A 12,392-nucleotide genomic window follows, 5' to 3' on the forward strand; every position below is an offset into this window, starting at 1 on the left:
AGCCAGAGCTTTTTTTAGAGCGTAGTTCATCTTTTCTATCATTCTTGTTGAGTGGAGTCTCCTTGAAGAATGGAGTTTCTATTGTACTCCCAGAGCTCCAGAGACTTCCTGTGTCATTCTAGCAATGAAGGCTGCTCCACTGTCACTTTGCATTGAGGAAGGCAGTCCAAACCTAGAAATGATTGATATTAATAAGGTTTTGCCTACTTCAGAAGACTTTTCTGTCCTATTAGGAAGGACTTCTACCTATCTTGCAAAAGTATCCACAATAGTAGCAGATACCTCAAGTTTCTGGCAACCTTCAGCATCATGGTGAAATCCGTTTGCCAGTCCTCACTGGTGGGTTGTTTTTTTTTTTAACTTTTCTCGCTTTTTTCCTTCTACCTCCTCTTTCTCTCCTTCTTCTTCTTCTTCCTCCTCCTCCTCTTCCTCCCCTTACTCTTCTTACTCTTCTTCATCTGCTTCTGCTTCCTGATTTTTAGAGATAGGGTCTTGCCATGTTGCCCAGGCTGGTATTGAACTCCTGGGATCAAAAGATCCTCCTGCCTTGGCCACCCACAGTGCTGGGATTATAGGCCTGAGCCTCAGCCCCTGACCCCTCACCTGGTCTTAATCTCCTGGCTTGAACTCCTTTTATGACTGAGATGGACCAGTCTTTCTGTTATGGAGTATCCCTTTTTTTCTAAGGGATGATTTAATTTGTTTCCCTGGTTCCCTACTTCCTACCTAGACCTTTAGAAAAGGAAATATAGCCTTTTACCCTCTCCTTCATCAGACACTCCCTACAGGGCAAGGTCATCTATTTCCTGGAGAGTTAATAATCAATTTATAGACCAAAGGATCCCCAATAAGGAACTCCCTCCATCAGGAGGTGGTCTCAAGAGATAACAGCCTGTCCATGAAGGTGCCAGCAGTTACCAGCTTGACTGCCTACTGGATAAGGCACCAGAGCTTGCATGGACCCCTCACTTTGATTATTTCCTCCTTGCCTTTTAAAAGTGCCTGCTTTCTGTCCCAAAAGTGAAGCAGTATGGCAGGACACATGTGCCACTTCCCCAAATTAGCTTTCGAATAAACCACTTTCTTTATATCAGACCTCACTCTTGTTACTTGGACTCTGCACGTGGTGAGCAACTAACCTGATGTTCAGTTACATTTGGTTTATTCTTTGTACAGATCACACATTGATGTATTACCTTTTGGATTGTTCTCCACATGTTGGGTCCAATGATATATTTTTGTATCCATTGTAGTGTAGCATCCCTACCATAGTGAGTGCTCTTGTGGACATGACTAATTACTTCTTCCATTAAGTCCTGACGAATCAGGACCTTTTCTTGTCTATCACATATCCCTCTTTCTTTAGTATACTTGTATGTGGTGTCCTGAGAACACATTGGTCCCCAATTAAATCCCCATTGACTGAATCTTTCCAAGCCCTCAGGGGAGTAGAAGGGCTTACTTTTTGATGAGTGTGTATTTAGTTTGAGCTGGACATGTCCTGATGAGTGTCACTACAGCATTTTCAGCCCTCCATATCCCTTGATCCATGAAACTACTTCCATCAGTGAATCAGATTTGGATCTTTTAGGGGTTGATTTACTGAGTTGAGCTGACTAGAATAAACTTGATCGAGTATGAATTAATAATGAATTTGGATTCCCAACTTTGGGCTCATGGCTAAGACCCTTTAGAAAGCCATGAAAGATGAGGACAAGGAACCCCTAAAATGGACTGGGGAATGTCACAAAGTTTATACAATATGAATGCAACAATGAATAGTTTCTTCCATGCTACTCAGGAGTAAGGTGGTAAGATTCAAGATGGAAACTACTTTTAGTTTCACATTTGAGTTGCCCAGCAATAATGTTTTGTATTTTTCTAGCCTCTCAGGTATAAGTCAATGTCCTCCTTTTTGTTCTAAAAGAGGTAACATGTAATGTGGGGTTTGCATTGTAGTAGGCTGCCCTATGGTAAACTTGTCAGCCTCTAAAAAGAGCAAGTCACAAATGATTGCTACTGCCTGAAGTCAAACTGGCCATCTTTGTGTGACAACATCCAGGTCTGAAAAATAAGCCACAGGTTTCTTATGGGCCCTAAATTCTGAGTTAACCCCCAAGGCTTACTTGCTATCTTTCATGACAAAGAGGTTAGAAGATTTTCTTAGATCTGGAGGGCCTAGGGAAGGAGCAATCACCAATTTTTCTTTTATGTCCTGGAAAACTTTGTGACATTCTCCAGTCCATTTTAGGGGTTCCTCATCCTCATCTTTCATGGCTTCCTAAAGGGGCTTAGCCATGAACCCAAAGTTTGGAATCAAAATTCAGAAAAATCCTACCATTCCCAAAAAACCCTAGTGGAGTAGTTATCTATGTATGTATGTATGTATGTATGTATGTATGTATGTATGTATGTATCTATCTATCTATCTATCTATCCATCCATCCATCCATCTATTGGTTTTCAGCCACAGTTCCATGCTCACCACTCCCATAGCCTTAGTTATAGTCTTTTGTTATAATGTTGAATGTGTCAGGTCTCAGGAAACAGAATCACTCTGACCTTCTCATGCCCACCTCTCACCTGCTCCAAGGCAGGACTCTGATCTTCCCCTGTCTTTCTGACTGTGGGTCATAAGACCTTCATTCCAGAGAGGGTCTCATTCCATACCCTGGGGGAAGGAATACTGACATCCTGCAGCTTCCATAAAAACCCAAGAGAACAGGGTTCAGGGAGTTTCTGGATAGCTGGACATGTGGAGGTTCCTGGAGGGTGGCATGCCCAGGGAAAGCATGGAAGCTCCACACTCCTTCCCCCATACCCCACCCTACACACCTCTTCATCTGTATTTATCCTTCCTTTCTAATATCCCTTATAATAAACTTGTAAACATAAGTTAGTGTTTCCCTGAGCTCTGTGAGCAGCTTGAGCAGCTCCTGAAAATTGATTGACCCCAGAGAGGGGATCTTGGGAGCCCCATCTTGAAGCTGGTAGGTCAGAATTTCCAGAGGTCCAGAATTGCAACTGGTGTCTGAGGGAGTTGCAGGAGGGAGTTGAGGGAGCAGTCTTGTGGGATTGAGATCTCAATGTGTGGGAGCTAATGCTACCTCCAGAAAGATAGTGTTGGAATTGAATTGGAGGAAACCCAGCTGGTATCTGCTACAGAATTGATTGCTTGCTTGCTGGTGGGGAGAAAGTCTCACATTATTTAGGGGTCAAAGAAGTCTTGTTAGTTGATTGCTGTTGTTGGTATTAGAACAGAGGAAAAACATGGCTTGAGGGTTTAATAGCAATTGGTGTCAGATAAATAAGGTTTCCTAGAGAGGCCCTTACTCACAGAAATATGTGGTTTGGGAAGAGAAAGGATGGAAATGTGGGGAATAAGGAACCTTTCATTCCCTGAGTGACCACATAGTCACCCATGACATGGAGCTACAGCTGTGCTGCACGCAGTTACTAAAGGCAAAAGTTACAGTTACTAAAGGCAAAAGTTATCAGTGAAATTTAGAAATGGGTCAAACTAGACTCCTGGGGAGTTGGTTTACTGGCTGCCTAAAGAAATGCAAACTAATAACAAAGAAAGGGAAATACTCAATCCCTTCGTTATTGTTATCTATAATAGCTAAGATGGGAATAAAAGAGAATACTTACTAGGTTGGGCCTTGAGCTGGACCAAGCTCAGATGTGGATGTGTCCGGGTTCAGGCCACTAACCACAAAGTCATCCACAAAGGGGAAAGTTCTGTTCCTTGGGGATAGCAGAAAGTGCCTCTGAGACCTGTGATTACCAGGAAGGTAGTTAAATGTTGGGGAAGGGCAAAACCAAGTAACTTGAAACCAGAGGGTATTGTGTGTGACAGAACTATCTCATTTTGAAGATCAACATTATCAGCTTCTTGAGGAACCTTCACTGAAGTGGATTATGAGATAAACTAATTTAGGGGCAGTATCTTTGGTTTTAAATGCTGCAGAGTGGAAGACCATGTTTGGGTGGATGCATTTGGGTTGAACAATTGCAGATAGGTATATATGAACTAGAAACACAGGAGGTTATTCCTGAAGAAACAGCCCACCTGGTGGCTGGGACACAAGCCGCTGTAAGTTCTATTTACCCTGAGAATGGGACCTGCCAAACTCCATCTATAAGTACCAAGTGGAGCACCAGATGAAGTAGCTGATATGCTTCCTCCCAATAGTTTCTCGCTCAGGGCTTCAGCCAGCAAGGTGGCCTGGTGTTTCATTTTGCTCTGTTCCTTATTTTCTGGGACCTCATCTCAGCCATTGAAAATTTTGAAAGCAATCTCAAACCACTGAGACATGGGCATTCCTAAAGCCTCTTCCACTATTTGCAATTTATTCTGAATGTTGGGGGCAGCTTGTCCTGTAAAGGTCATATTTCTCATTTTTAGATTTCTCAGAGCTTCCATATCTATCTCTGCATACCGTCAGTAAGCCCCCACAATTATAAGTATTCTGAGGGGTCTTCTTTAGGCTTTTGTTTGACCTCCTGGGTGTAATTTAAACTTCTTTGTGTCAAAACTCCTTTCTTTAGCCCCTTAAGTCTGCAATCTCTATAATGTTCAAACTTATTTCCATCTTCCATGTCGCTAGGATTTCATCAAGGGTCGGTGTTGGGATGGTCAAGTCAGGGCAGCCCTTACCAAGTTATTAGGGGCTTCTTCATACGTCTTATAAGCCTTGGTACAGGCTCTTCGAAAGGAAAATTCTATGTTCTTCTGAAGTAAGGAGGGTATTTAAGTGAGTTTGGATATCTGCCCAAGGATTGTGGGTGGCAAAAAGAGAAGCATTCTTTTCTTTCTTTGTTGCAGACAGAAGGGATTGTAACAAACTGCTTTTTTTTCTCCACTGTCCTGCAAAAGAAGCTCAAGAAATTTTGCTAGTTAACAAATTATTTATCACTGGGGCACAGTTTCAGTATCTGATTTTAACATGTCATAAATTAAAGAAATGTAATACTTTTGGATTTTGAGGATGAACACAGATAGATTTTTACCTCCAAGATATACACACACACATATATACATACACATAAACACAGACCTAAATATACAAGCTTGGGCAGTTTGATGAGGAAAGACTACTAATGCATTCATCCTGATAAATACCAAGAACAGATAAATAAGGGATTTAAACTCAATGGTACATCAAGTCCTGTGGTACAGTTATTTGTTATGATCAGATATCTGTAAAATATTTAATATTTGAAAATGTTCCAAAAGAATACCAGGGCTTAAATAAGCAGATTCATTCATTCAACAAATATATATTAAGCACATGTTATTTGCCAAGAATCATTTTAGCCTGTGAGACTACTGCAGTAACTAAACAAATCTCTATCCTTATGTAGCTTTCAGTTGAGAAGTTAAATTTTTGTAGATCAAGTAATGGATAAATTTTTTAAAAAATTGGGCTTAGTCATACACATTCACTAGTTGTGGAATCACAGACTGTGTACACCATTTTTAAAAAGCTCTGATATTAACCCTCTTACAGTTAACTGAATTCTGACCTTAGGGGTTTTTAACACAGAGGAGTGGACTCCACTTATTTTGCAAGGGTGAAAAAGGAGACATACTCAGGTTCCCAGATAATTTCCATTTTATTCATCCACCCTCACCCCACTCAATATCAAAAATCATAACTAGAACCTGTTCATTTTACTTTTAAATATTTCTTTAACATCGCCCATGTCTCTCCATGTATATTACCACCACGCACCACAAGTAACCATCATGTCTTGCTTGGGCCATGACAATCTCTTCCTAACGGGTCTCACCACATTCACCTTTATTCTGCTCCAACTCATTCTCTACACATGTGCTGTAAGGTGTGCCTTTCTACCACTAGCTGCAGGGGCTATTGAGCAATGCACAGCTAGTCTACATTGAAATGAGTTGTAGCTATAAAAGACACACTATATTTCAAACACTTAGTGTGAAAAAAGGATGTAAAACATCTTGTTTATAATTTTTTTTTTTTTTTTTTTTGAGACGGAGTTTCGCTCTTGTTGCCTAGGCTGGAGTGCAGTGGCACAATCTTGGCTTATTGCAACGTCCACCTCCTGGGTTCAAGCAATTCTCCTGTCTCAGCCTCCTGAGTAGCTGGGACTACAGGCACCTGCCACCATGCCCGGCTATTTTTTGTATTTTTAGTAGAGACAACATTTCACCATGTTGGCCAGGCTGGTCCTGAACTCCTGACCTCAGGTGATCCACCCTCCTAGGCCTCCCAAAGTGCTGGGATTACAGGTGTGAGCCGCTGCACCTGGCCTCATTTATAATTTTTATATTGATTCCATATTGATTCCATGTTGAAGTGATCCATCGAATTAAGTAGAACATATTAAAATTAATTTCATCTGTTTCTTTTTACCTTTTTAAAAACTATGGATGCTAGAACATTTATTATTGGATATGTAGCTTGCATTATATTTTTGTTGGACAGTACTGCTGTGTACTATAAAAAAATCTAATTATGCCAATCCTTGCTCATAATCTTTCAAAGTCTTTCTATTACTCTTTAGATAAAGACCAAAATCTTTAGCTTGGCCTCTAGGTCTGTGAAAGATCTCCCACTTGCCTCACTATTTCCACCACTTTTCAACTTTCCCTCTTGATTTCTGAGCTCCAGTCAGTCATCTCTTTTTAGATACTTCAGCACAGTGATGTTTTCTAACTACAGATTGAGACTTAATAATGAGTCATGAAATAAATTCTGTGAATCAAGACCAGCATTAAAATAATAGAAGAGAAGGAAGGGAAGGGAAGGGAAGGGAAGGGAAGGGAAAATAGGTTACATCACAAACAAAAGGGTAAATATTATTTCATGTAAATGCTTGTTATGTTTTGCATTACTTTACTGGATTATGTTGTAAAAATATATTTTGTATTGTACGGAAAATGTTTGAGAAGCAATACTTTAACCCAGGGTTTCTCAACCTTGGTACTATTGACATTTTTGTTGGATCACCCTTTGTTGTCTAGGGGCTGTCCTGTTCTGTGTAGGATGTTGAGCAGTGTCCCCAACCTCTACCCACTAAATGTCAGTAGCACACCCTCTTCCATCATGACAACTAAAAATACTTCCAGATTTTGCCAGATGTCCCTGCGTAAGAAGCCTTTCTTTAACCCATCAGGTTTGATCTCACAACACAGCTTTTTTCCTTAACGGAAAGACATGTCTCACCTCTCAACTCCTGGGTAACTCTTCCTGACTCTTCAGTTCTCAGTTCAATTATACCATCCTTGGGAAAGTCTGTCCTAACTCCTCCAGGAAGATCTTTTCCTTTTATTACACATTCTCATAAAATCATGCTCTCTGTTTCAAGCGCTTATCAGTTTCTAATTTTCCATTTATTTCTGTGATTATTAGGTGAATATCTACCTTCCTCACTAGGTAAAAGCAGGGATCATTTTTGTTTTGCTCACAATACAACAGTAAATATATATTTATTCAGTGTCTACTATGCATTGCCTCCATTCTAGGTGGTAGATATACACTGCATACCTGAACAAGTAAACTTCCTGCCCTTGAGGACCTGATAGCCTTGTTGGGGAGACCTAAAATACAGAAACAGACCAATACTTAAGTATAAATTAAAAATGGAAATGGTGCTAAAATAAAGATGTGTTTGGGGTTGGGAAGACCTATTTAGATAGAGTTGTCAGAATAAGAACTCACAAAAGCAGTGAACTTTAAGTAAAATTTGAAGTATTAGAAAAATACAACCATATACATACAGGGAAAGAATATTCAAAGAACAAGTACTATCTAACTAAAAGGCCTTATAACATGTTTCTAGTAGGCTTTTAAAAGACCATCTGCACTTAAGAAAATGCATCAAGGAGACTAAACATAAAGAAAGTGAAGCCACTTAGGAAGTCATTCAGTCAAGGCAGGAGGTCATTAGTATCTTTGACTGGGGGATGTTATACTGGTAATGAGAAGAAGTGTATGAAATACAAAAATTTACTAGATAAATGCTATGTCAGTTCTGACAACTGGCATACTAGGTACTTAGTAAATATTTGCTAATTTAATATCAATGTGAATGATAAAATAATAAAAAATGTGAATTCATTCAACATTTGCTAACACCATGAGATCAAAACTTTAAGAAATTAAGACAACTTTGGAGTAAGTTTGAGTACTTGCTTTTTATTTTTGTCATGGTATCTGCCTCTTAAAGCTTAGTTTAAATATTATATTGTCTAAGGAAAAATCTGTCTCTATAGCTATATTCTCATGGCAAGTTTGTTCTAGCTTCATTGTAGGATTTATCATTGTCCACCTTAGATAGTTATGTGTTCATCTGCCCAATTATGTTATGGTTGGTAGTGAAAGCTAATTTTAAAAAAATCATTTGAATTCTGATATAATAAACTGTATATTGAAGACATTAAATAATGTTAAACAAAATGTTATGTATTTCTCACAGAATATTACTTGGGAGAATTCAATCTTTTAAGACTTTGCTTTGATGACTCTTAGTCAGAAATAATCTTCCAATGGACAGGAAATTAATTGTTTACAATTTTTATTTCAAGTTAAAGTTTATTTTAAAAAGCAGTGTTTTAAAACATGTTTCAATGCCAGACATAGCAAAGGCTAGTTTCCACTAATACAAACAGTTCTTGATGATGCATTTCATTGTGGGAGTTAAGGGAATATATATTTCATTTCTATGTGATGATTACTGAGGAGTAGAATTGCTGCATCAGAGGGTAAGTGTGTATTTAACTCTATAAGAAACTGCCTAATCTTTTTCCAAAGAGATTAACCATTTTATACTCAGCCATGTATGAAAGTTCTTATTTTGCCACATCCTTATCAACTTTTGCTATGCCAGTCATTTTCATTTCAGCCATTTTAGTTGGTGTGAAATGATAATGTCATGGAAGTTTTAATTTGAAGTTTCCTGATGACTAGTGATGTTGAGCACTTCATCATATCTTTATTAGCCATTCATTTGTCTTTCTTTTGGAAGTGTCTGTTTTAGTCCTTTGCCCAATATTTAAAATTTGCTGCATTCTTGTTATTGAACTGTAGATGTTCTTTACATATGGTGGATATATGTATGTTTCAGATATATCTATTATCACTACTTTCCCCAAGTGTGTGATTTGCCTATTCATTTTCCTAATGGTGATATTTAAGGAACAGAAGTTTTTAATTTCAATGAACTAATTTCTCATTTTAAAAAATTTTTACGGTTAATGTTTTCTATGGCCTAAGAAATCTTTCTTGGCTACAACCCATGGAGATATTATTGTATGTTTTCTTTAAAAAACATTATAATTCTAGCTTTTGAGTTTAAGTTTATGATCTTTTATTTTCTGTGTGTGATGTGTTATAGAGATGGTAGTTTATTTTTTTCCTTATGGATACCCAGGTTTCTTGGAACCATTTGCTGAGAAGACTTTTCTTTCCCTATTAAATTGCTGCTGTATTTTTGTAAAAATTTAATTGGTTGTCTATATAAGTGAGTCAACTTCTGGATTCCAGATTGTTGATGTTGTTTTGATCTATTTTTTTCTATCCTTTAAGTCAATATCACATTTACTTGATTACTGTAACATAAGTGTTACAATCAAGTATATGTAATTTCTTCAACTTGGATGTTCTTTTACAGAATTGTTTTTTGCTCTCCTAGGTTTTTATAAATTTCATATACATTTTAGCACTTGCTTGACAATATCTAAAACAAATTTGCTAGGATTTTATATGGGATTGTGTTGAAACTCTATATCAACTTCAGGAGAATTAACATCTTAATGGTAATTAAGTTTTCTAATCCATGAACATGGAATATATTATCATTTATTTAAGTCTCCTTTAATTTTTATTAACAATGTTATATAGTTTTTACTGTGGAAGCCTTGCACAACCATTGATATATTGTTAAATTTATGGTTAAGCATTTTAATGCTATTGTTCAGAACATTTTCTATTATCTTATTTTTATCTCTGGGATATGTAGTGATGTCCCTTTTCCATTTCTGATATTGCTAATTTTTGTTCTCATTTTCTCTTTCTCTCCCTTGAGCATTTTAAAAGCCAATCAATTCTATTAATCTTTTTGCAGAATCAACTTTTGTGCAGAATCAACTTCCGATTATTGTTTATAATTTTAAATTTCATGTATCTCTGCTATTACCTTACTTATTTCTACGCTTTGGTTTACTTTGAGTTTAATTTTGAAAAAGTCCAATTAAAATTTTTTACCACCCCTCCCCCATTAGATAAGAAGCCGTTTGATAGTAAGGACAATATCTAATGCCGTGTATATGAAGTTTCAAAAATATTGGTTAAATCAATTGCCAGAGACAGAAATGGGAAAGTTCAGTTGTCCAGCATCAATTTGGTAAGCATTTGCATCAGTTACCTATTGATGAATAATATATTAACCCAAAGGTTCTTGCCTGATGGGGAAGGGGAAGAAATATAAGAAAATGACTAAAAATAAAAATCACTTTAAAATGCAGAGGAGTGTAATAATGTAGAAAGAGCAGAGATGTGGAACAGAATGGGTCAGATTCCAGTCTCTAGATGTGGAATTTGAGGTAAATACTTCTCTGAACTTTAATCTCCTCATGAAAATGTGGTTATCACTACTTCTAATAGGTTTACAGAATTAAATGAAATAACATGTAAAACACCTGGAAGAATGTATACCATATATTAGAAGTTCAACAGATGCCATTTTTATCAGTCTCAGTGTCATTTTGTAAATATGCTCTGAGAATAAAGTTACTACTGAGCATATGGTAGAAGATACATAAATAACATGGTTAGCACCAGACACAGTCCATTTTAGATGCACCTAGAACACACACCCTGTAAATGTCTGTAGAACTTACAAACCTTTACAAATCATGTTATGGCTATTGGAGACAGAAAAACGTCTATAGATACCTTTTTTGGCTTATAACTTTTGCTTAAAATCTATACCTTGTTTCTTCAACTGAAGATTTAGTTCTTTTTTTTTTTTTTCTCCAAAAGACCAAGCTGTGAGCTAGTGCATATTAAAAGGAGAAGAAAATAAAGACAAGATGGGACATACGAAACAACCTTTGGACCACCATGTTCAATAAAATAGAGTAAAAACTGGTAATTCAAGATCAGGAATTCTGAATTTTCTCCTTGTATCTGAGAGACCACCCAAGGGGAATCACATAATTTCAATCTCTTAGGAATATTGTATCTTAGATAAATAAATCATCTCTTAAGACTATTAATGGGTGTAAAACACATTTCCATTATAACACATCAAAGGTTAGTGATCGTCATGATTTTCCTAGAATTTGCTGAATACCTATCATTGCCCTGAATATTACTAAAGAATATCTGAGTTTGGAAAGACACACCCTCACACTTTTCACTTCTACTGACATATTTTTGGCTAAAAAATCGTGTCTATGGTTAACTTTAAGCGAGTAGATGTGATGGTTAACATTGAGTATCAACTTGTTTGGATTGAAGGATGCAAAGTATTGTTCCTGGGTGTGTCTGTAAGGGTGTTGCCAAAGGAGCTTAATATTTGAGTCAGTGGACCGGGAGAGGCAGACCCACCCTCAATCTGATTGGGCACCATCTAATCAGCTGCCAGCATGGCTAGGATAAAAGCAGGCAGAGGAATGTGGAAAGACTAGACTCACTGAGTCTTCTGGCCTCCATCTTTCTCCCATGCTGGGTGCTTCCTGCCCTTGAACACAGGACTCCAAGTTCTTCAGCTTTGGGTCTCTTGGACCTTCAACCACAGACTAAAGGCTGCACTGTTGGCTTCCCTGCTTTTGAGGTTTTGGGACTCAGACTGGCTTCCTTGCTCCTCAGCTTGTAGACAGCCTATTGTGGGACCTCCTTGCGATCATGTGAATCAATACTCTTTAATAAAGTGCTCTTTATATATACATCTATCCTATTTGTTCTGTCCCTCTAGAGAACCCTGACTAATACCGTAGAGAAGTACAAGTGTTCTGTGAGCAGCAGTAACATCTACCACAGACACTTAAAATAGCTACTAAACACATGGTTCTCTCCTTTTCTTTACTCAAGAACCCTAAAACAACTTAGAGCTCTAGAGTACAGGCTGAAAAATAGTTGACATAAACTGATTCAACACTTATATTTTCCCAATCATGAACTACAGCTTTGAAGTGCTTTATACATACTTGTTCATGTATTCCACAAGACAAACTTAAGAGGTCAATATTATTATCCCTATTTTATAGATAGGGAAGTTAACGTACAGAGAAGAAAAGTGATTTGCCCAATATCACACAACTGGAATTCATAGCCAGGCAGACAGTCTGACCCCAGAATTCACACTCTTAACCATTAGAACACACTGTTCTACAGAGAGGGGAACAACAT

The sequence above is a fragment of the Mandrillus leucophaeus genome, unplaced genomic scaffold (genome assembly GCF_000951045.1).
Source record: "Mandrillus leucophaeus isolate KB7577 unplaced genomic scaffold, Mleu.le_1.0 Scaffold327, whole genome shotgun sequence".
Classification (NCBI taxonomy): Eukaryota; Metazoa; Chordata; class Mammalia; order Primates; family Cercopithecidae; genus Mandrillus; species Mandrillus leucophaeus.